Below are 23,092 nucleotides of genomic sequence, written 5' to 3'. Positions count from 1 at the left end.
ACAGAAGAATTAGGAAAGAACCATTTTATGGCAACTACCAACAACATAACTGAACATTTACAAAAATTTTGTATGTCAAAACATGTCACATTTACTTTACAAGAGGAAGACAGTCCCTGAGGGAGAATACGAGAAAAAAATATTATGAAAAATAATAGTCAGTAAATAAAGGTAAACATTTTCTGTTAAACTGCACCAGCTGTTAGCATATATAAATATTTACACCATCACCAACCCCATGTCAGTTGCTGAGCTAGGAAACACATTAAGTATCTGGATGAGGACCATAGGGTCTAGCATTGAGGCTGGGCACAGACAAGCAGACTTGAGAGACAGGAGAGTAACTAACCAGCCTGAAGAAGAACAGAAAGCTTGGATGTGACATGAGTGGGCAAGAATAAATGAAGTAGAACAACTCAGTAGTGGAAAAAGCTGGAGAGGTTAAGAACATATTCAACGACATTTAAAAGAACTTGCTTCAGAAAATTTCCCAGTGGATACATAAATTCTAATGTCAAGTTGGCATTTTATCTATACAGCTTTGAAAATGCCTTCGTCTGCTTTTAAGGAGCATAGTATTTATATTGATCATTACATTATCCCAATTTGGCCATGGGTAAAGAACAGAATTATGTTTTGGAAAGAGACTAGCCAATTGTTTTTGTTTATTTAGGTTAATAATTCTCAGTGTTTCCTAATAAGTACTTTTTGTTTGGCTTTTATTTATCTGCATTGGATAACATTCAATGCTCCTCAACTAAATTGCAGGAAAGGATATTGGGTTTAACAGCATGATAATAGCTGGCTGAGTATTTTCTATTACTGTTAGAAAAGTCTGAGGAATTTTAAAGACATTTAATAAAAGGAAAAAAATTATCAGAACTACCAAAATGTTAGTAAATCCTCCTGCATAAAATACTGATTTTTGCCACAGCAAAGGAAAAAAAAAAGGAGTTTGTTAAAGGACCACAACTAAAAGACTGATTGAATGATTGTTCAGCAGCCTGAACTACGGCAAGAACATTGAGCCTAGAGAAAAAAGCAATTACTATTTTTGTTGGTATTTCAGCAGTGATAGAGAGGTCTGTGTGAACCTGTCACTACTCAGACTAATGAGGAGGTTTTTAGAGATCTATAGTATAGGCTTCTTCTTCTTTTTTTTTTTTTATTTAAATCATGATTATCCTAAAGCACACAAAAATGTTTTAATATAGTACTGGTCATATTTTCTATAAATGTCTAAAAGAAAAACCTGTCAAATACAGACTCACCCTAGGTAGAATTAGTTCTTCTCAAATAGTCACATATAATGAAACAACGATGGTTGTGCCTCCAATAAAATTATAAATTCTTGTTTGGTTTTTTTGTTGTTGTTGTTTTAGTTATTGACTTCTGAGTTTACTCCTCTGTCTATCTTGCTAAAAGAATTTCTGTTATGCTGCTTTTATTTTAAAAACAAAGAACATACATTTTATTACTCATATTTTGGGCTCAAACCTTTTCATCCAAACTATGAAGAATTATTATTAAATCATTACCGTAGTATTAAAAGATCCAATAGTCAAAGTTAGGATTAGTACTTTAGCTATATGTGTGTGTGTGTGTGTATACACAAATGTATGTGTGTGTGTGTGTATATATATATATACACACATATTATATATTATATTACATTTTATATGTGTGTGTATTTATATATACACACACATATAAAATCCTTCAAAAATGAACACAAATCAAATCTTTCATCATACACACACACACACAGACATTCCATCTTAAGTGACCTGGTTCCAAAAAAATAAAAAATTTTTCATTATTTACAAGAAATTCAAGAACTGGTAAGGGTTAGGAAATTGCTATGAATCATTTATAGAGAATATAAACCAAATAAGGACAAAATAAGGACAAAGCACAAAATAAAAGTGTTTTTAAGGGTGGTTCTCTGGCAGTCTTAAAATATTACCAAAGTTATATAATATTCTTTTCAAATTCCATGATAAGTTTCTTTTAAAAACCACGTATCACTTTCTACCACTAGTAAATATTTCTTATTTTTGCATGGGGAATAGATTTGGTACCCTGTACCAGGAGGAAAAATGACTGTAGGAATTATTATAGAGCAGGATACAAATTATGATAAATCAACCTTCTAAATTTCTCCTTTGGGAAGGCAATATTGCATACTGGTTAAATGTAGACCTAGTGCAATTCCCGGATCCTCCAATTACAGGCTGTGTAACCATGAGTGTGTTACTTAAACTTCATAAACTTCAGTGTTCTCATCTACAACATGAGGAAAAACATACCTACTCAACAGTGTTTCAGCTCAGGGCTTCGAAGGCCTGGAGCAAAGGAGATTTCCTGAAAGGATGGAAAAATGTGTACTTTCTACAAACAGCTAGTGGGCCAGAGAAAAGAATAATAATAGGACAAGACTTCTGGGGAAGAGTAAGAGGTAATATTTGAGTCATAAGAACGAGAATACAAGACTGGAAGGCCTAAAATAAGCATCACTATGTATTAAAAATATTAAAAACTCATCTGAAAATGAGAGACCCCTATCTCAGCATCAACCCGTGATAACTGTATAACAAAAGTAGGACAAGACAAAGCAGCCTGGGCTTGTGAAGAGAGAGAATTTTAGGAAGCTGGTATTTGACATGAAGCAGAAAGGAGATCGGGACATTACCAGCAGGTTGACCTTGTCCATTTACTTAATAGGTGATAATGGTAAACTTACACAGGCTGTATGACATTCAGGTTTTCTACTAAAGCATCCACAGAGGGTTGTTTTGAAGAGCCAGACAAGAAGTAGAAATATAGAAATTCACACATGTAAGTGGTGATGATCTTGTGATACTGAATAAAATGACAGTAATCTTCCTGTCACTTTCATACAGACAGTCACTCTCAACCTGAATCTATCTGCCCTTCAAATTGGGAATCGCTCTCTGAGATCACAATGCAGAGATATCAGCTTGTAAGACTCAAGAGTCATTTACACAAACATTAATCAAGGCAAAGAAGAGCAATAGCCTGTAGCCTTCCAAACTTCATTTGCTTTTCAACAAAAACCAGAAACAACTATTGCTGCAAGTGTTGTGTTATAATTTTGTAACTTCCCACTTATTTTCCAATTATGTTAGCCTTCTTTCTGTTCTCTTGACATTACTAGCAATAAAAACTCTCCACTTCAAAAGAGCAGAGGAAGTTAGGAATATTGTATCCTATGGAGATCTGCCAGTACAGGATTGCATCTTCAGAAGTAATCGGTGGTAGCCATGAACAGAAAGGCAAATGGACCAAACCTCCAGGACTTCGGCTTAGGGGAGGAAAAAAAAAAAGTGAATATAAACTCATCCTAGGACCAGTCAGAAATCCCTGTAGGTTTGGGGAATGTGTATGTTTGTGATGTCATTCCCTGTCATGGCATGTTGAAATGATATGATCACAGCATGGAATTCTCATTTCAAAACAGAGACAAGAAAGACTAGGAAGATGTCTTTTCTAATTACTTTCCACTCCTTTTCCATATTTCTAATTCAAACAAAGCTGAATTGGAGAGATTTGCCCTACTGCTGATAGTGATAGCAGATGTGTGGAGAAACTTTGTCCATCATAACTTAACGGGACTTCACAATTCTTAGTCATATACACATTAAGGAAAAAATTTTTCCAAAAGATTGTTTCTTCAAGGGCATCTTTTTTTTTTTTTCTAAATTTAGTCTCAAATTACTTTTAAAACTATTTTGTTGAATAGTCATTCTTATTCCACTTGAGCTTGGGTTATTTTCCATTATTTTAATGATTTATATATGCTAAACAAACTTGCCAGAGGAGAACTCCTACAGAGTTCAACCATCCGTTTGATATACTTTAAATGTTTTAAGTTTTAAATGTAAACAAGCTATTCCCATCTTATTAAGTTTCACGAGTTTAAGAATCATGTCCAATTAGAGCAAAGATGTAATCTCATGGTTTAAAGGAGGATGGAAGGTGTGGTAATCAAAATCGTATTTTCTAATACTGTCTTTACTTTAAATCAAGATTTTTATCATTTGTTTATATGGAAAGGAGAAAATATTAAGAGCTATTCCTTGCCATTTAATATTAGTTATCTATCTCCATCTTCATCTGTAGGTAGACAGGCAGATGAATAAAGAGAGAAATGAATAGTCAGATAGATATATATTTATGTTAAGTGGTATACAAGTTCCTTTCCTTTACATGTTATCTCTAGAAATCTTCTGCATCCTTGCTACCAAAGTGTCTAGGAAAATGATTTCTTGTCCTCAAGGGGTTAACAGCAAGAAAACAATGTATGCATGGGAAGCTATCTTGTTGCAACTTCCAGATCACACAGAGATGATCAAAAAAAGGTTTACAGAAGTTACCATTAAGAAGCAAGTGCAAATTTCCTAGTAAGGATCATAAGCCTAAAAGGTCCTCCAGATTTATCCAATGAGGAAACCAGGTCTGTACTTAAAATGTTCATTTTGGGGAGTAGCTGTGGGAAATACCTAAGGATCACACATGTGTTAGTCATGTAGATATGATAATTACATGTTAAAAATTTAGAACATGCTAGTTATCTGAAAAAAAGATGGCATTTTATTGTTCAGAGTTCAGTCTTCAATTACCTGAGCAGAGAAGTAGTTTGTAGCACCCTCAATCATGGTTAGAACACATGCCTATTTTCCTAACATCAGCTTAGGCAGCATCCAAGTCGACATAAAATAGTTATGAGAGGCTGTAACTAAAGATTTTAACTTTGATTCACTTGTTTTCCAGCTCATTTTAAAAGTCCGGCTAAGAGAAACTGTATAAAGGAAAATATCCCAAAGAATATGCTTTCCATCTACTCCTTCAGCTATTATTGTTTCTCTATTTGAATCAAGCTACATTTAAGCATCATATAACTACACCTCAGTAGCTCACACCCTTGCAGAAATGTTTTAACCAAGTTTAAGTTTAATGTAGAGGTTTTTTCTGTTTTGTTTTTGCTGTTATTGTTGTTTTGTGAATTGACGTTTAATATAAGTAATTCCTAAAGTTCTGAACATTCTGTATGTCATGGTGGGAGACTGTTAATTATTTTCAGAAACTGGTGCATTGTCAGGAGCATAATGAATGTGTGACTCCATTTATTCATTCTCTAACATTATGTATTAAAAAAAAAAAACCTCAAAATGGATTAAAGACCTAATAATAAGACTGGATAAAATTCCTGAAGGAAAGCATAGGCAGAACACTCTTTGACATAAATTGTAGCAACATTTTTTTGATTTGTCTCCAAAAACAAAGAAAGTTAAAGGAAAAACAGATAAATGGGATCCAACTAAACTTAAAAGCTTTCGCACAGCAAAAGACACCATTGACAAAATGAAGACAACCTACTAAATGGGAGAAAATATTTGCAAGTGATATGACTGATAAGGGGGAACTGTATCCAAAATATATAAACAATTCATACAATTCAACATCAAAAAAAAAAAAAAAACAACAAAAACAAATAAATAGATTAAAACATGGGCAGAAGAACAGTACAGACATTTTTCCAAAGAGGAAATGTAAATGGCCAACACGCAAAGATGCTCAACATTGCTAATCATCAGGGAAATGCAAATCAAAACCACAATCAGATATCACCTCACACCTGTCAGATGGCTATCATCAAAAAGAACACAAATAACAAATGTTGGCGAAGATATGAAGAAAAAGGAACCCTTGTACACTGTTGGTGGCAATGTAAATTGGTGCATTCACTGTGAAAAACAATGTGGAGGTTTGTCAAAAAACTAAAGCTAGAACTAAGACCCAGCAAGTCCACTCCTGGGTATGTATCTGGAAAAAACAAAAACACTAATTTGAGATGATACATGAAACCCAATGTTCATAGCAGCATTATTTACAATTGCTAAGATATGGAAGCAACCTAAGTGTCCATCAACAGATGAAAGGATAAAGATGTGGTTTATATATACAATGGAATACTACTCAACCTTAAAAAAGAATGAAATTTTGCCACTGGCAGAAACATGGATGGACTTGGAGAGCATTATGCTAAGTGAAGTAAGTTAGACAGAGAAAGATAAATACTGTATGATATCACTTACATATGGAATTTTTAAAATACAACAAACTAGTGAATATAACAAAAAAGAGCAGACACAGAGAACAAACTGTGATTACCAATGAGGAGAGCAAAGGTGGGGAGGGGCAATATAGGGGTAGAGGATTAGGAGGTACAAACTACTAAAATAAGCTACAAGGATATACAGTACAACACAAGAAATATAGCCAATATTTTATAATAACTATAAATGGGGTATAACCTTTACTAACTGAATCACTATTTGGTACTCCTATAATCTGTATAATATTACACATCAAGTATACTTCAATAAAAATGTTTTTAATGTTTCTTTTTTGAATATTAGTTTATATCCCTTTTATTTTTGCATTCATTAAGTATTTTTATACTATAAGCATACCTCTACATCACCAGAATGAAGAGTTTTTACTGGAAAATGTGAGGAATTTAAGCTTTTTATCACATAGTAATTTTTCTTCAGTATATAATTTTTGTCTTGGAGCCCCTAATACCCAGCCTTTAAAGATAATCCAATAATTTGGTTGGAGGACGATAAAAAATATATTTATTCTTTTAATCAATTCTGCCATGTTTATCTTTCTAAATGTTTATTTCATAATAGTAATAGTATATGAATTGCTAAAAGATATTTTCTATTTAATATATGTATCTCAGATTGGTATCATATAAAGAACATTTTTTTTCATGAGACAAACTAATCTTTTATAACAATTATATAAAAAAAGTTATTTCAAAAAGTTGTTTCAAGTAATTATCTTGTATTTGCTGATAGAAAACAGCTTTTTCCAATTGGTTGAATAGTTTCAGATGAAGCCTGAAGAAAAAAGAATTTCAGGTCTTTTCCTATGAACTGATGCCCTTCCTGAGGTAGATTTTTAAATGTGATTATCCAACTGTAATATTAATTCAGAAGATACCATCTCTGTAAAATACCACTACTATGAACAACTGTCTTTCTGTATCTTAACTTTATGAAAACTGATCTATCAGCACTTGCACAAAATGAAGCAATATGTATGCCATAATGAGGAAATCAAAATATTCACTTGAAAGTCATGAAATGGAATGAATAAAGCAACATTACCTTGGAAATGTACAGAATCTTTTACTGAAAAATATCTGTTCTTTAGAGAACTGTCTTTCTTCCTCTCTCCTTCCCTCCCTTTCTTCCTCTTCCAAGGCTGCATTATATCCCATGGTATGCATGCTCTAAAATTTACCCAGCTAGTCTCACATTGATAGACCATCGATCCAGTTTTAATAGTTTGCTACTATCAACAATGCTTCAAATAAATAATTGTACATATATCATTAAGCACTGGTGGTTTCATATCTATGTGATGGGTTTTGAGAAGTGCACTGCTGGGTCAAAGAGTGCATTTTAACAGATGTTTTCAGAATGTTTTTTAAATGGTTGCTTTCACCATAATGTTAAATGTTCTTTAAAAAAAAAGATAACTATGTGAGGTGATAAATGTGTTAATTAACTAGATACGGGAGAAATTCACATTTCCACTAGCAAAATAAGCATTTTTCTGGCATCCCAGTCAGCAATTGCTATAACAGGGTTTTCAGATTTTTTACAAGTCTAAGGGATATAAAGAGTTAACTCGTAAATATAAGTTACATTCTGACAACCAGTAAGTTTGAATATATTTTTATATTTATTTTCTATCTGAATTTGTTTTTTTTTTTTGTTTGTTTGATTTGTTTTTGTCTCCTTGGCATTTATTAAGAGCTCTTTGCATATGATAGATAGTAATCTACAGTCTGTCCTGTTTCAAATTTTCTTCCCAAGCATTTCTATTCTCAAAATAGACAGAAATGTGTGAAACAACACCTCTCAATCCTGATATTTTTCTGTTTACTTACAAATCTAGCACTCAACACGTACCCTAAAAAGCAATACCCTTATCTGGCATGAAATTCCAAAGAGGGGAGAGATAGAATGTCATCAATTAAGAAAAACTCATGCTTTTCCCTCCCCTTTGAAAGTATTATTGTAAGAACATGAAATGGTAACAGTGCAGGGGGTATTTCAAATTTCTTATTTGTTCTCAAGGAGTTAATGGTTCCAAAAATCAGACACAGAAACTTGAAAATAAAAGGCTAACAGTCATCCGTGATATGAAACCAACTGAAGTTCAGAGGGAAACAGAGATTCAGGAGATAAAGTCCAAGCCTGGCTGGTATCTGGTCCAGCCTCTGCTGCTTTATCTTTCATTCTAACTTTCCTCAGTAATTCTTTAGGCTTTTTTCTGAAGAATGTATTGCTCTAGTAGTCTAAGCGAAGCAAAGCTAATTAGATTGGCAAAGTGACTTTATTAAGCAATCATCTTTGTACTTTGTAATCTTAATTTGCATAAATACAAAATTTATACCATTAATCAGTGGGTTTGTGGCAGTGAACAGCATTATTTCAGTGTAAGAACTATTTTAAACGTAGTTATACAAAGAAACAGTAGCAGGTTGTTAAACAGAACATTTTTTATTTCAATTATATACACATGTAGATGTATGTGTATATACAAGTACACACACATTACGTGTGTATCAAATATCCTACTTGATTGTGAAAACAAGCCCATGAAGTAGGTATGGCAGAAATTAAAAGCCTAATTTTACAATGAAAGACAGATACTTAAATTCAAAATGGTGATTGTTGTGAATAGTCAAAGTGTAAATGAGCAGTAGCCTAGGCCAATGCCCCAGGCTTCGGATAACTGATTATGCGTTTTAACCTTTAAAAATCATCATGATATAAATATGGAATTGAAATATATTTCTTCAACTACAAATGAAGTAGTTCTTTTTTGTTCCCTATCTTTGAGAGAAACATTCCATAACATTTTATGAAATTAATACTTATTATTCATGTATCCATAACAGACATTCGTCATTGTAGTGATTCAGTTCTGGTACTTTAATTTTTCCAACCATTAGAGATGTGGTTAAATTTGCTTTGCCCACAAAGGATGACACAATCTGGTTACTGTTCTCTCGTCAATTTATCCTTCTGCCTCAGTCCCCAGATTACTTTTACTTACTTTGTTTAATCTGGGCCTTTACTCATTAAAAAATAATGTAGATAAGAAAGGAGAAATACCACCAGAAAGTCACTATAATGTCTTTGAAAATGAAATTTTTTTTTTTCTTTTTGTGTTTGTTATCTTCTACCTCCACTAGCTTCAATTAAGTTCTGGAATCAGATGGCCAGGACTAACTTCGTGATTTCATCATTTGCTTGTTACGCGACATTGGTATGTTATTTAACTTTAATTTTTTTCATGGGTTAAAATTTCACTGGATATGCCATTTAAAGGACTCAAATCAGTGCACTGAATGTAATGAGTTGTATTATTCTCAGATACACTGACTGTGACTACCTCTAAATACCATTATTACTGTTAGAATTCATGGTGTTTTCTTTTTGGTTGAACCCTGGAAACTGGTTAATATCTTAAGATGAATAAATATATCTTCATTTCTTACTGTGTTGACCTTCTCTCTCATGTAAAAGTTTGTTTATTAAATGGATCAATATTAATGACAGTCACTCCTAGTTAATATTAAGGAAAGCTATTAAGATGTCTATGTCTTTACTCAAGTGTGCTCTAAGGTCAGTTTTTAGTCTTGTAAAATTATCCTTTAAGTAAGTTGAGTCTTAAATAACCCAGACTTTAGCTTATTATTAAGAGTTTTATCATCAACAGTTTATGTTTTAGCCCTTGCTATGCCAGTAATGGATCATTAAGCATGGGATGAGCTCTAAGTTATAAGGAATCCTGTTATTTGATTGTCCTATGACAATAGTGCAATGTGTACTTGAACTCATGTTAGAGATTTTTGGAACACATAGTTACTATGAGGAATTGCTGCTCCACCAATATAAGCTTATTTCACAAATTACTCTGTTTTGTACTGCCAATAAATTTTTAAAATGTAGAAGGATTCTGTCATCAGTAGGACTTCTGGAAGTCATTTGGTCATCAAAAAAGTGAATGAGAGTGTATAATCAAAGGGATATCAGATTATTAAGTAACTATATACAATTGTACACATGAAATTCATTCTAATCCTTCTCTCTTACTAAAGCCGATCCATGAGAAGAGACTCTCTACCATCAAATAATATAAATTGTATTTTTATTGGAATTGTTATATTTAAGTCACCTTTTTATAACACTCTTATAGACAAAAACACAGTATTTGATAGTTGAATACTATATATTTTTCCCTAAATCAGAATTTTTTTTTACAAGTTATAGCAAATTGAGGATTAAAAGTAAAAAAGGCAAATATATTTTTAAATATCTGAGGAAAAACAGAGGCAGAGAAATGTGAATGTTTACTTGTTGGAGTTACATATTTTAAAATCTTATATGATGCCTATTTGATATACATTATATGGTTTACTCACTGTCATCTGCCCTTTTCACTAAGTTATTCTGGCAGTTAACCTCAATTAATTAGAAGGAAATTAATACTTATGTAAATATAATAAATCCTTTAAAATAGCTACACAGTAAATATTTGTCTTTATATAGTTAGTAAGGTCTTATATGAGTGATTTTTTCAGTCTAGGGTCAATGAACAACAGAATTTCTTTATAAGGATTTTTTTTTGAGACAAAAGCTTGTGAAATAATAAATTTACCCTCAAAGGTCAAAAATGAGGGCTTTAGTGTTTGTTTATTAGTGGAAATTAGCACACACATGGTGCTTGCTCAAAGTTTGATTTAGATGAAAAGAGAACACTTGATATGCATTACCTTAAGGTACTTTAAGATTCCTAAGAATTTCAGCCTCTTTACTGGACAACATTCATGTACAGCTTAAGTAAACTTAGGCTTCCTACACAACAGATGCCTAGACATCTCTTTCACAGGATATAAACATCTAAAAATGTTCTCTGAAGGATTAGAATTAGATTGATTTTCTATCCAAAGTTAAAGTCTCACCTATAGTCTCAGCAGTGGAACAAATTCAAATTCACAGGGGGAATCTGAAATCTAAATGTCAATACGAATCATGGAGGAGCAGGAATGGGGTCACGTGCAGAAAACAGAGCCAAGAATTGGGAGCAGAGATGGGCTCCAATGGGTAGGAACAGACCATTTGATACAAATTTTGCTTGTAACTGTTTTTTGTTTGTTTTTTGAGCAAACTGAGTCAAGATATATGGCTTGGTTTCTGGTTTAGAGAGCTGGATAATTATTTTTCAGTGTTTCCTATTTAATTTGTTTTCTTTTTACATATATATTTAAATAAATAGATATTGAAAAGGGGGAACTAGAAACTAGGTTGAATTATTTTGAGGTAAATACATAGGCATATGCTTATACTTGTTTAATGTCAAACAGGAATTTTAAAATAAAACTAAAAGCTAAAAATCAGTTCACTACAACTCTTACTTGATTGCTCAATGGGCTCCAAGATTATTCAGGTTTCTGCTTTCCCATTATTTCCCAGCATCTTATGCCATTTGTTGGGGCCACTTGACCAAGTTCTGGTTAGTAGGATTAGGATAGAAGTGATATAAACAATTTTTACCCTTAAAAAGATAACATCTTTCCCTCTTCTGGTACTACATGCCATGTACCACTTGGTTTTACATACACATTTAGTGATAAGACAAAAAGCTACTTGGGGGATGGTTGACTGGAGGGGAGAAGGCTTTTGCTTTTTGGTGACTGGGCAAGGAACCACATGTTTCTGGTTTGGTTTTGTTTTCAAGGAAACCACAAAATGCCCTAAGGTAGAGGTCTTTGTTTTCAGAAACACTTTGCCAGCTGTTCTAGATCTTCCCAGTCCATTAGTTTATTTTCCATAGAAAAGTAACCCCTTCCCAACCACGTTTCACATACTCCCCCCGCCACACCCCCTCTAGTGTATTAGACTCCTGGCTGCTGAAAATTCAGCCCTCATAATGGAACGATCAAATACTCCAAAAATAGCCTTTCAATTAACATCCTTGTTTACAGCCTCATGTCTTAACACTGATCTTCTGCAAACCAAGACCAAGTCGCAAGTATCTCAGGGTCTACAGGACCAGCTATGTCTTTCTCAAGTTGCATGTCCCGTTGCCTGTATAACAGGTTGCCAATGTTCCTCGCAGATTCATTTCTTATCACTCTTCCATCCCCTTCTTATCTTCTAGAAACATATTAAAAGCTCTCAGCTACAGAGGACAATCACTTCACTGTGGTTTTGAGATTACATCCGTTAAAAAATTATTTCACTGCCATTTCAATGGGGTCTGATGAGGGCAAATTTTTAAAACTTGTATGATCAACCAAAAGTTTCCAGAATTTCAAGTTTCCTGCAGGAACAACTGACTGGATAATGGTAACATTTATCAATATGGGACACAGGGAGAGGAGCAGGTTTTAGATGGCAGATTACATACTGAGTATTAGTGAAAGACCAAGCTTATGTCTCTATCCTCATTAATGCATGCACAGGCATGCATTATAAGCCAAATAAGCAGACATCTAATTTACCTTTACAAATAAACACTTTTGCAACAACAACAAAAATAACATGAAAATTACGGTAGTTACCTTTTTTGTTTCAGTTTAGATTTTATAACTAAGTGAAAAAGGTCAATTAACACATGAAAGGAAGATCACTGATGGTTTCACAATCATATATTTTAATAAACAAAGATTTATGAAGTGGACCTTAGGTGTGATGATTTCAATCAGTCAAGCAATGTCTGCTCATTGTCAGGAGCTTGGCAAGAATCCACACAGCTTCTCAAATACCTGAGGTGTACTTGAGTGATTTTTTTGAGAACTAAAGGTTTGGGAACATTATAATTCATGTGTACTGAAACAGGTTGTTTGGTCCTTAGTTAAGACAGCTGGAATTTACTTTATGGAAATGTAAGCCAGGCATTTTGTGCTGGCAGACACTGTTCTGCTTCATCTGTGAAGGTTCTTAAATTTTTTTGCCTTTTACTTTAAAAACAAGTAAGCCTGTAACACCTGGCAGCTGTCATGTCAGACTCAAGTACCGCAAGTGATAGCACTGTCCATATCTGGGGATCTATTGCACAAAGTCATGGGGATTCTTTGCTTTTAATTATCTCCAAGTGATGCATGTCTATTCCAGAGTTTGCACTAAGTATTAGACATGAAGAAAACTTTTTTTTGGAGTTTCTTTCTTCAATGTAATCTGCAAAACACTGATAGTTTAAAAAATTATAAATATAGAGGAATATAGAACAACAATTTCCCACATAATTTACCATCTCTAAGGCGGTGGAGTTGTCAATGACCAAAATAAATAATGTGTAGAACACAAAGGATCAAGCAACTCTTTAAATGAAATTCAAATGATAAACATGAAAACTTTCTAAGGTAGAGATAGATGAGAGCCTTGTACCCAGAGCGTAGATTAATTATACCACAGAAAAACAGAATTCTGCAACATTCCTTTTCTTTCCTGATCCCTGTCCCCTAGTCCCTTTGATACTCTGATGCCACACAAAATTCTTCCAAATAATATTTTAAAGCATGTCTCTTGCCTACTAAAATAACTTTAGAAGTTTCCCATCAGAAAGTACAAAAGTAGCAGTGAAAGTTCTCATGAATCAGGCTCCATCCTGGGTTCCTAATGTTATATCCTTCTATGAATGCTCTGTATCTCCTAATAAGGTATGTCAGTTTTTCCTGAATATATGTTTTGTCTTCTGTTCCAAAAACTGTGCTTTTTCATTCTACTTGACTACCATATCAGGTCTCTGCCTCTAAACATCACACCACTGAGACCCAACCCAGCCTGAATCACATCTTTTCTGTTTCAAACACTATTTATTACCCTCTGGGCCCCTTAGGATGCCTTTCCCTTCTTTGAATTCTAGACTCTGTTAATATCTTAGAGATGCTTTTGGATTAAATCCTTCCCCACAACACACACTCAGTCCAGAATGTGCTGTGCTGGTGTGCTTTCTGTTGAGTCAAATCACCAGCTCTGTTGACTCCACTGAAAACTATTGTTTGACTATTAGTATACTATATATATTAGTATACTAAGACAATGTATTAGTTATGCATCAAAATCAGTAACTAAAAAATATTCTCTTTTGATTAAAGGGAAAAATAAATGACCAACTGAAATATCTAAAACATGAGAAGTTTTCATGTTATTCTTTTTAAAATATGGTCTTTGCACTCTTATTCTCACACACCGTCTATGTCCACCATCATCCTAGATATCTGCAGACCCATGACCATGAGCAAGCTTTCACTTTCTCACTGTGAATTTGTATTCCTCTCATTCCTTTCTCCGCAGCAAATTCAAGCTGCACCAAAAATCAAACATGAAAGTTGAAGCTATAAATTACTAGAACAAAACTGGAGTTTTTTTGTTCCATTTAGTTTAATCTTGGAGTGAAGCAAGCTTTTTTGTATGCATGACAACAAACAAACAAGACAAAGTAATTTGACCATGTAAATATTTCTAAATTTTAAAGTATGCATACCCTTCAGTACAGTAATTCTACTTTTAATAACTGTCCTTATAGATATAAGTTCCGATGTATTTGTATATATGCATATATATGCATATATGCATATTATATATCACACATACATATATGCATACTATATACATACATACATTACCATTCTATGTTCAAGAATCTTCTTGACAGATACAATTAATCAAGTATATATGTACACATTTATATATATACAGTACATATATATATTTGTGTGTATGTGTATACTTATATATGCACAAATACACATTTTATGCCATTTAAAAAAAACAGTGACTAAAAGGAAATATCCTAAATTTCCAAGAATGGAACAAAAAATATAACTTTACCATTTCTACATAATGAGCTATTACATAGCTACTAGAAAGAATGAGGTAGGCTTAACGTGCTGATATTGGAGAGATGTCCAGAAAACACAAGAAAAAACAGAATGTGATATACTAGTAAAATTTTTCATGGAACTGGATCCTATTTTCTGCTTAAATAATATGGAAAGGATTCTATGTGAAACTAAGAAGTTATCATTTTTAAAGTTACAGGTGTTCCTAAAATTAGTCTGTTTAAGGTTCACTGATTAATCAACCTAATGTTTCAAGTTGCGTATTGGTTAGCATCACTTTTGGTCTCACTATCCTCTTCCTGACCACAGAAAGATATATATATCACATCTTTCCCTTCACTCTCTTAATGAAACATTACTTTCAGGTCATCTACATTTTCATTTCGCAGTGTTATTTTAACAAAGAGGGATAAAAGAGAATCTATATAATAAACTTAGGATGAAAAGCAGGAGAGTATGCAAGAATGAATTTCTCTTATTTTATGCTTGATAATCCAACAATGTGCTAACCAAAGCAACAGTAAAACCATGATTAAAATAAATACTTGGATTGGAAAATCAAGACAAGGATACATGATCATCTTTATTTCATTATAATTAATTGTAGTTTATAGTATTGTTCTTTTTTATCCCACTTAATGAGACTACATTATTCCAACTACATACAGAATCAAAAATATATTTTAAAGAATTTTACTCTATTCACGAGTTGATTTTTTGTTTATTGGCTTTCCTTTGTACTTGGTTAACCTTCTGCTAATTGCATACTTATAGTCTTGGCTAAGGACCATTAGCTACTGTTTTGAACCTCCCACTTAAAACATGGTCTCCTTTCATTATACATTCTTTACAAGTACCTCAGGAAATAGTATGTCATCTTTCATTTATAGAGGATTCAAATGAGAAATGTTTCATTTCTTTACTATATATTTCTTTACTGTAAATGAAGTGTAATGAAAATTTATTACAGCAGCAATAAACTTCAGACATTAAACAAGGACAATCTGTACTGCTCGTGCACATGGGGCAATGAATTCTCCTTGTGTCAATACTTGCAGCTGGACCTCTTAGAGCCCAGCTGAAAAACCTCCTATGGACAGAGAACCTTTCAACTGACATTATCTCCATGATACAGCTGTCAGGTCCTATGTAAAGAACTGAAGCACTGAAATATAACTATTTTCCTTATTACACAAGTAATATGCTCTTTGTAAATATGCTATGTCTACAGAAGGTTTAAGAGAAAATAATTTTTTCCTATTTTTATTCTCCAGAGATATGGCTGTTGTATATGTATACATATTTTACAAAAATGATTCATTGTAAAAATAACATTCTAAAATTTCCATTTTTTTCATTAAACATTGGTATTTGGTAATAATTTATTAAATTAAAATGGTAACTTTTAATAAATATTGTACAATATCACTTATATCTAGAATCTGAAAAAGCAAACTGAGAGACAGTAGAATGGTGGTTACCAGGGTTTGGGAGGTGGGGGAAATAGAAAGATATTAGTTAAGAGGTACATACAGTTATAAGATCAACAAGTTCTGGGAAGCTAAAGTAGAGCATGGTGATTATAGATAACAATGCTGTATTTCATACTTGAAAGTTTCTAAGAGAGTAGATCTTTTATGTATCACCACAGAAAAGAAATGGTGTTTGTGGGATGGGATGGAAGTGTTAAGTAATACTATGGTGGTGGTTATTCTGCAACATACAAATGTATCAAAGCAAAACGCTATAAACCTTAAGATTACACAACATTATATGTCAATTATATCTCAGTAAACTTGGGAAAATGGTAACTTTTATTTCCATCAAGTATAATTTTTTAAATAAAGATTAAAGTATTTACAAATATACGCATTTAAACATATGCACACAAATCTTGCACCAAGAGTCCTCTTTCCTATCATTTCATAGGATATACAGCAAAGAATCACAGAAGTGTTAAAACAGGTTAAAAATAAAAAAGGAAATTGGAAAGCAGAAAAGAAGAGAGACAAGTGAGAATATAAAACAAAGTAATTGATTAAGAAAAAGATTGATGTTAAAACGATGGTGAAATTTCAGCACAATCAATAATAAATAACAGCAACAACAGATAGGTGGCTTTTTCCTTTAGTCCCAAAAGTTTAGTTTGCTCCAGCTACATCTGAAATTTCTTAGCAGAACAGGGTAGGGGAAAGACTTCTCTGATGACTCTTGCTTACCAGAGACAATCCCAAATCTGAGATCACAGATGAGGCCAGTAGGCTGGCTCTGAACAAAGGAGTGCATGTGGAGGTGTGTGTGGGTGGGTGGGGAGGGGAGGTGGGATAGGGAGAGGGGAGGGGAGGGGAGAGAGGTTGGGAATGAGTTGGAAAGCGGATGCAGAGACACCACCAGTTGACTGGCTATTCTAGTATTTCAGTCAACTGTTTAATCCCTAACTTTAGTTCACTCTCTAAATCTAAATTCAGGGCTCCATTTCCGTAACTTATTTTTTCATTTCTATTCTAATTTTTCCTCCTTCCCTAAAGTAAAAAAATCTTAGTATTTCTGGTTTTACATTTGATATTATACCCTCACTTCAGGTTTCTACCTTTCATGGTTTTAAAAATAGAGTCAAAATATACTGTGCAGGTAGAATGGACTCAAGAAACTATACGATGCTAAAAAAAAAAAAAAAAAAAAAAAAAAAGTAGCCTTGTGGTTTCCGTCTTGAACAAATGAATGGCTGATAGTTTCATTTACCAAGGTAACAAATATTCTGATTTGGAGAAGTGGATATTTTGGTGGGAAGTAGAAATCTGTTCTTTTTTAGACACATTAACTTTGAGATGTCTTTAAGACAACCATATGGACGGTCAAGAAGGGAAGTGTACAATGGAATCTATGGCTTTACACTAAAATATAAATTTCAGCATATTCACCATTCTACATTATGTAATAAGACTGCTGCATGTCAAGTAAGTTTGTTAAAAGTAGTTCTCAATGAGGAAACTTTTGGTATTTTAAGCACTTTGATATCTTTGTCTTGTGAAATGGTCTTATGTATTACAGCATTCATACCATCCCTGGTTCCAGCTCACTAAGTATCGGTCATGTTCCAATTCTGTGACAACCAAACATCCATTTCACACACACACATATTTTCAGGTGCCCCACAGAAGGGGTGCCTGTCCACTTCCAACCCCTGTAGTTAAACAAAGTCCAAAATAATTCTTTAATGCAAGACTTCAAAGGTTTAATGCAGTCATGTGTATTTTGAATCACCAAGAGGATGACATAAAGGTTGCATTTCCAAAATATATTTATCATTAAATAACTATTTCTGGCATTCTATCTGTGAGTTGTGATCACCAGTTTAGGAACCACTGATTTAAGGCTGAGAAGATGAAGCCCTCAATCAGACTTTAAGCTGGTTGCATAGAGAACCCAGAATCACTTACTACTTTACTTTTAGTTTTGATTTGCTGTAGGGTTCTAAAATATTTTTTAATATTAAAGCAATATATCATACTGTAAAAATCTTTAAAAGTAGGAAATGTGTAAATAAAATACCGAATAGTCCCCTCCCTCCCACAATCTCACACAACAGAATACTGTAAACAGTTTGAGGTTAATTTTCAGATATTTATGGAATTCCTCCTTTACCTGTATTGAGATCAACTTGCCCACTTAATGGCCTTTAATTTAGGCACCTATCAGAATCTATCAATTGTAGCCCCTGCCTGCCTGACTGTTAAATCAAAAGGCTTAGATCAGAAAGAGGAGACTTGCCATCACATTAACCACTTGACAGGAGTAATCAAGAGCTCAGTTTAGAGCAACAAAACCTATGGTGGCTTTTCTGAAAAATACAGTTCCTTTTTCTTGGGTATATTAAACTGCATCTTTTGACTGTCACCCTGAGAAAAATCACATATGTCAATGACAATGACTCTCTGTGGGGTAGGCTTAGAGAACTATGCTCTGGCGTGGTGCCCTCCACTGTGATACAGGGAAATACCCCTGTGCATGGCATATTTACTCTAAGAATGTCACTGTTCACCACATTAAGATATATTATCTTAAAGAGGCTAAAGGATGAATTCTTTCTTTGAACTCAGCTCCAGCAATAGTTGTGCTTTTCCTGACCAATTCATCTTTTTTTTTTTTTTACCCCCTTCTGTTTGACTCTCATAATATTTTGAGGAGTCCTATGGCTAAAATAAAACTTTGTTTCAGGTTCTAGAATGTTGAGAACTAATCTTCTAGCTTAATTTCAGCAAGTGAAGTAAACGAATAGGAATTTTATCTCCCTTTCCAACCCCGATTTTACTTTTGACATCAGTCCCTCACCTCTTCCATCTTACTATCCTGTTGCTACACCTTGATATTTCTTATACACCTTTCTAAAATGTTTTAAAATCTTTTTCAAAACAAGCCTCACATACATGTTTATATGCATGTACACATGTGTATGTTTTGCTCTGGCTTTGTAATCATGAAGAAACTGTCAAGATATTTTTCCCTCACTTTCTCTTTATTCATTCAGGATACTTAAGGATTTTTAACTCCAGTATAGTGTTCTGTGAACTTCCAATTTCATTCAACTTAATACAAACTTTCTGGTTTCCAACCATGTAAAAGACACTAAAAATAAGTAAATGAACTAACATTTATAGTCTACTCTTGTATTTGCTTATTTTCATCATCAATTAAGGGTCATTTGAGCCTCATTGTCACACTTTGAGGTAAATTATATAGTAATCATTTTTCAGATGAAACTAGAGCGATACATTGACCCTAAATTAAGTAACTTAAAGAAACTAAACTATTTAGATGTTCCCAGTTCAAGGCCCATACAAGTATTTCTCCATAAATCACAGCAGCAAATGGTAAAACGTGCTTCAAATTGAGGGTACGAAATGTTTAGTTATTTTTAACTATAATATAAAGGAAGATAACAGTGTTTAAAAGTAACACATGACACTCTGGGTATTCAAGTTTCCTGCTGCAAGAATCAAAGAAGGATTCATGGAAAGATAAGTATTTGAGATGAAACTTTACATATTTTAACAAGCAGACACAGAATAAGAAAAGATGGTTTCAGCAAAATCAATTACATGAGCAAAAATGCAGAATGAGTTAAACATGTGGCATTTATGGTGAAAAATGATTTGCTTACTTTGCTTTATACTTAGGATGCATTTAGAAAAGTCAAAGGACTTAAGGCTAAGAAGACAATTGGGATCCTTCTATCATCCTGAATGTCAAGTATTGTCTTATTGCTATCAGCAGGCAATGAATTCTGCCTCTGCTCTTGCTTTAGGAATTCTGGAGAGACTATAGGAAGGGATCCTAAAATAATTGAGACAATAAAGGCAATCTCTTGTTTACAACTGAGAATTAGAAAATAGTGCTGGTATTTATCACATCAGACTACCTGCAGGTATTTAAACCAGTTCTAAAAGGTGTTTCATCTTTGATGGAGGGACAACTAAGTTCTTAAAGCCTTCTTGGTGTTTATACAACAGGCTCAGGGACTTAAAGAAAGAGCAAATCATCCCTCTGAAGCTTGGATATTTATCTCCTTATACGCAGAGCAAACAACAGGCTTTTAACAGCATTTCTGAGTTATGACTGTTTCTGCTTAAGGTTTTGCTGTAGTAGGAGTATTTTAATTCCCATCTAATTGATAAAGCAGGTCCAAAAACACTTGTGAGTCCCTAGTAAGTTAGCATGTAGACTGTTCATCTCACCTCTATGCTGCTCCATGCTCAGCCTATTGCCACCCAAATACAAAGGCATAAAATAGAACTGGGAGCAGGACTTACATTAACACAAGGGAAAAAAGTAGAACCAGGTCCCTCACTTATAATCTCCAGCCTTCTCAGAACTTATCTGTGTTTTGGATATTGATCACACTGGCTGCCTCCCCCCAAGGATACCTCACAAACTGGCTTCAAGTTAATTTCAACCAAAAGGAGGTAGCAACAGGAGACTGGAGTACCAAGGGAGAGAGGTCTGGGGCATTTCTAACTCTTTTTCTGCTTCAGTACTTCTGATAATAGCTGTATGCTTCTAAGAAAACTCCAAAGCTTTCCAGGGACCAGCCTCTGCATCATGGTTCCAGCTCCTCATGGACTCTGGTAACTATCTTAACTTTCCCCTTGCCACCTGGGCACCTGGGGTGGCATTGGCTCCCAACTGCCTCAACTGTGTCAATATTTCTACAGCTATTATAATAGGGAAGATTGAATCTGACTCCAAATTAAATTTGTTCCTTTAGTTCTAACCTTGTGCTTTGTTGCCTTGCTTAGTCATGCTGGTTCTGCACCTTCTACAAAAGAATGTTGTTTATAGACTGAAATATACTGGATAGCCCATTCTCAAGGCTCTCACCATTAAGGATATAACATTTTCCCATTAATATAGAGAAACATTTTTGCAGAATAGAGAATAACATTTGTCTTGTTGGAGGCTTATAGGAGCATCATCACCTGACCTATGTGGACAGCTGCAAGAACAAAGGATTCAGACACCAAGAAGTTTTCAACAACCAACCACACTTCTTCCCCTTATTAATATATATGGAGCCTGAAATCTGACTTAGGTAAAGTGGTTCTCTAGGGCATTAGTCTTCCATCTTTTTGGTCTGCTGGCTTTCAGAATAAAGTCATTATTCCTTGTCCCAAAACCTTTTCTCTTGATTTACTGGCCTGTCATGTGGCAACCGTAACAAATTTGGACTCAGTAAAACTGTCTCTTCATTAAACACTTCTTATTTGAACCATCTGCATGAATTCTATCTCCTGCCAGAGCTCTAACTCATACAGGTATAACAGCATTAGAGTTTCCAGCATCTTACTCTAGTTACTACTGTTTACTGAGCTGAAGTTTTAATTTTGTGTATTTGCATGTATTTTCTTCTAGAGACTGTTTGTCTCTCAAAGAGCTTCAATATGTATTACAAGTTAGCTGCTAATAAAAAACTATTCAGTTTTTTTTTTATTCCTTAACCTGGGAGGCTGCAGGGAACCACTTAGGGAAAAGTTTTACTCTTGATCAGTGGTTCCCCAAGGGTGCTCCCAAGCCACCTGTGTCAGCACAATCTGGGGAACTAACTAGAAAGGTAAATTCTGATGCCCCAATCAAGTTTATTGCATCAGAAATACTTGGTGAGACCAAGTAATCTGTATTTTTAAGTGCCTTCAGGTAAATCTGCAGTATCCTCAAGTCTGAGAGCTATATTCTTTGTAACAGTTAACATTATCCATGTTCCTGTAAATTAACAATCTTCAGTATCTTGCTAGTTCCTGCAATCAAATCCAGCTGTAACATAAAACAACTAAAAGTTAACTCTAACCTACCCTCTTGGTCTCTGTCCCTTTCTTATCAAAATACTACTTGTTACCCAAAATCTGACATCAATGCCACTTGCCTTCCTTCCTTTCCTGCCTTTCGAAAGCAACATGGATCTTTCCTTTTTTCCCCCCCGCCCCCTACTGGTGTTTTTGCGTGGCTTGTGCTGTCTTATATAACACCACAGTGTGTTTAGTTTTCTTTTTCTCCTCTTCTTAGTTGTCACTCTGTTTTCTTAGTCTCCCCTAGACTGTTATTGAGAGTAAAAATGATGCCTTAATTTTCCTTGAATTCCTTATTCTAGAATTATAGACAATAGCAGGGTCAGATATTATTCTAGCATTGTCTCTCCTAAACAGATATCAAACTTGAAATGCACATTAAGATATTAATTTACAAAACAAAGTTTTTGAACAAGTTTATAACATGTAAATAATATAAATGAAGACTAGGGATTTAATGAAATACAAGGGATTTAATGAAATACAAATACAAATAAAAACAAGATAAGGAGCTACACAAAGGTGGCACACACTTTTTTCTATTGCTAGACAATTGCTTTATAACACTGTTCCAAAGTATAATGTATAAATGTAGGACTATGAAGTCAGAACTGACTGAGGTGACAAAAGGACTTAACAGCTGAAGTACTTATGGTTCAGAAATAATGTGTTACTTGGAATACAACATTTATCAAGATTAAATAACACTAGGAAAAAAAGATCTATGTGACACAAGGTTGAATTTGTGGTAACAAATTTTTACAGCATAGATTTGTATGTTTTAATGATT

The 23,092-nt window shown here is 33.9% G+C and overlaps 1 protein-coding gene and 1 long non-coding RNA gene across 10 annotated transcripts in view; one reads left to right on the top strand and one right to left on the bottom strand.

Annotated features, from left to right (window-relative positions):
* Nucleotides 1-23,092, bottom strand: part of CCSER1 (coiled-coil serine rich protein 1) — a 1,107,668-nt gene that overhangs the window by 379,911 nt on the left and 704,665 nt on the right. The window lies entirely within an intron of this gene.
* LOC116657481 lies at nucleotides 13,260-22,705 on the top strand. Its single transcript, XR_004312590.1, has 3 exons — nucleotides 13,260-13,275; nucleotides 14,991-14,996; nucleotides 22,241-22,705. It is a non-coding gene; the product is annotated as an uncharacterized LOC116657481 (long non-coding RNA).

The sequence above is a fragment of the Camelus ferus genome, chromosome 2 (assembly GCF_009834535.1).
Source record: "Camelus ferus isolate YT-003-E chromosome 2, BCGSAC_Cfer_1.0, whole genome shotgun sequence".
NCBI classification, from domain to species: domain Eukaryota; kingdom Metazoa; phylum Chordata; class Mammalia; order Artiodactyla; family Camelidae; genus Camelus; species Camelus ferus.
This window is presented reverse-complemented; position numbering and strand designations above follow the sequence as displayed.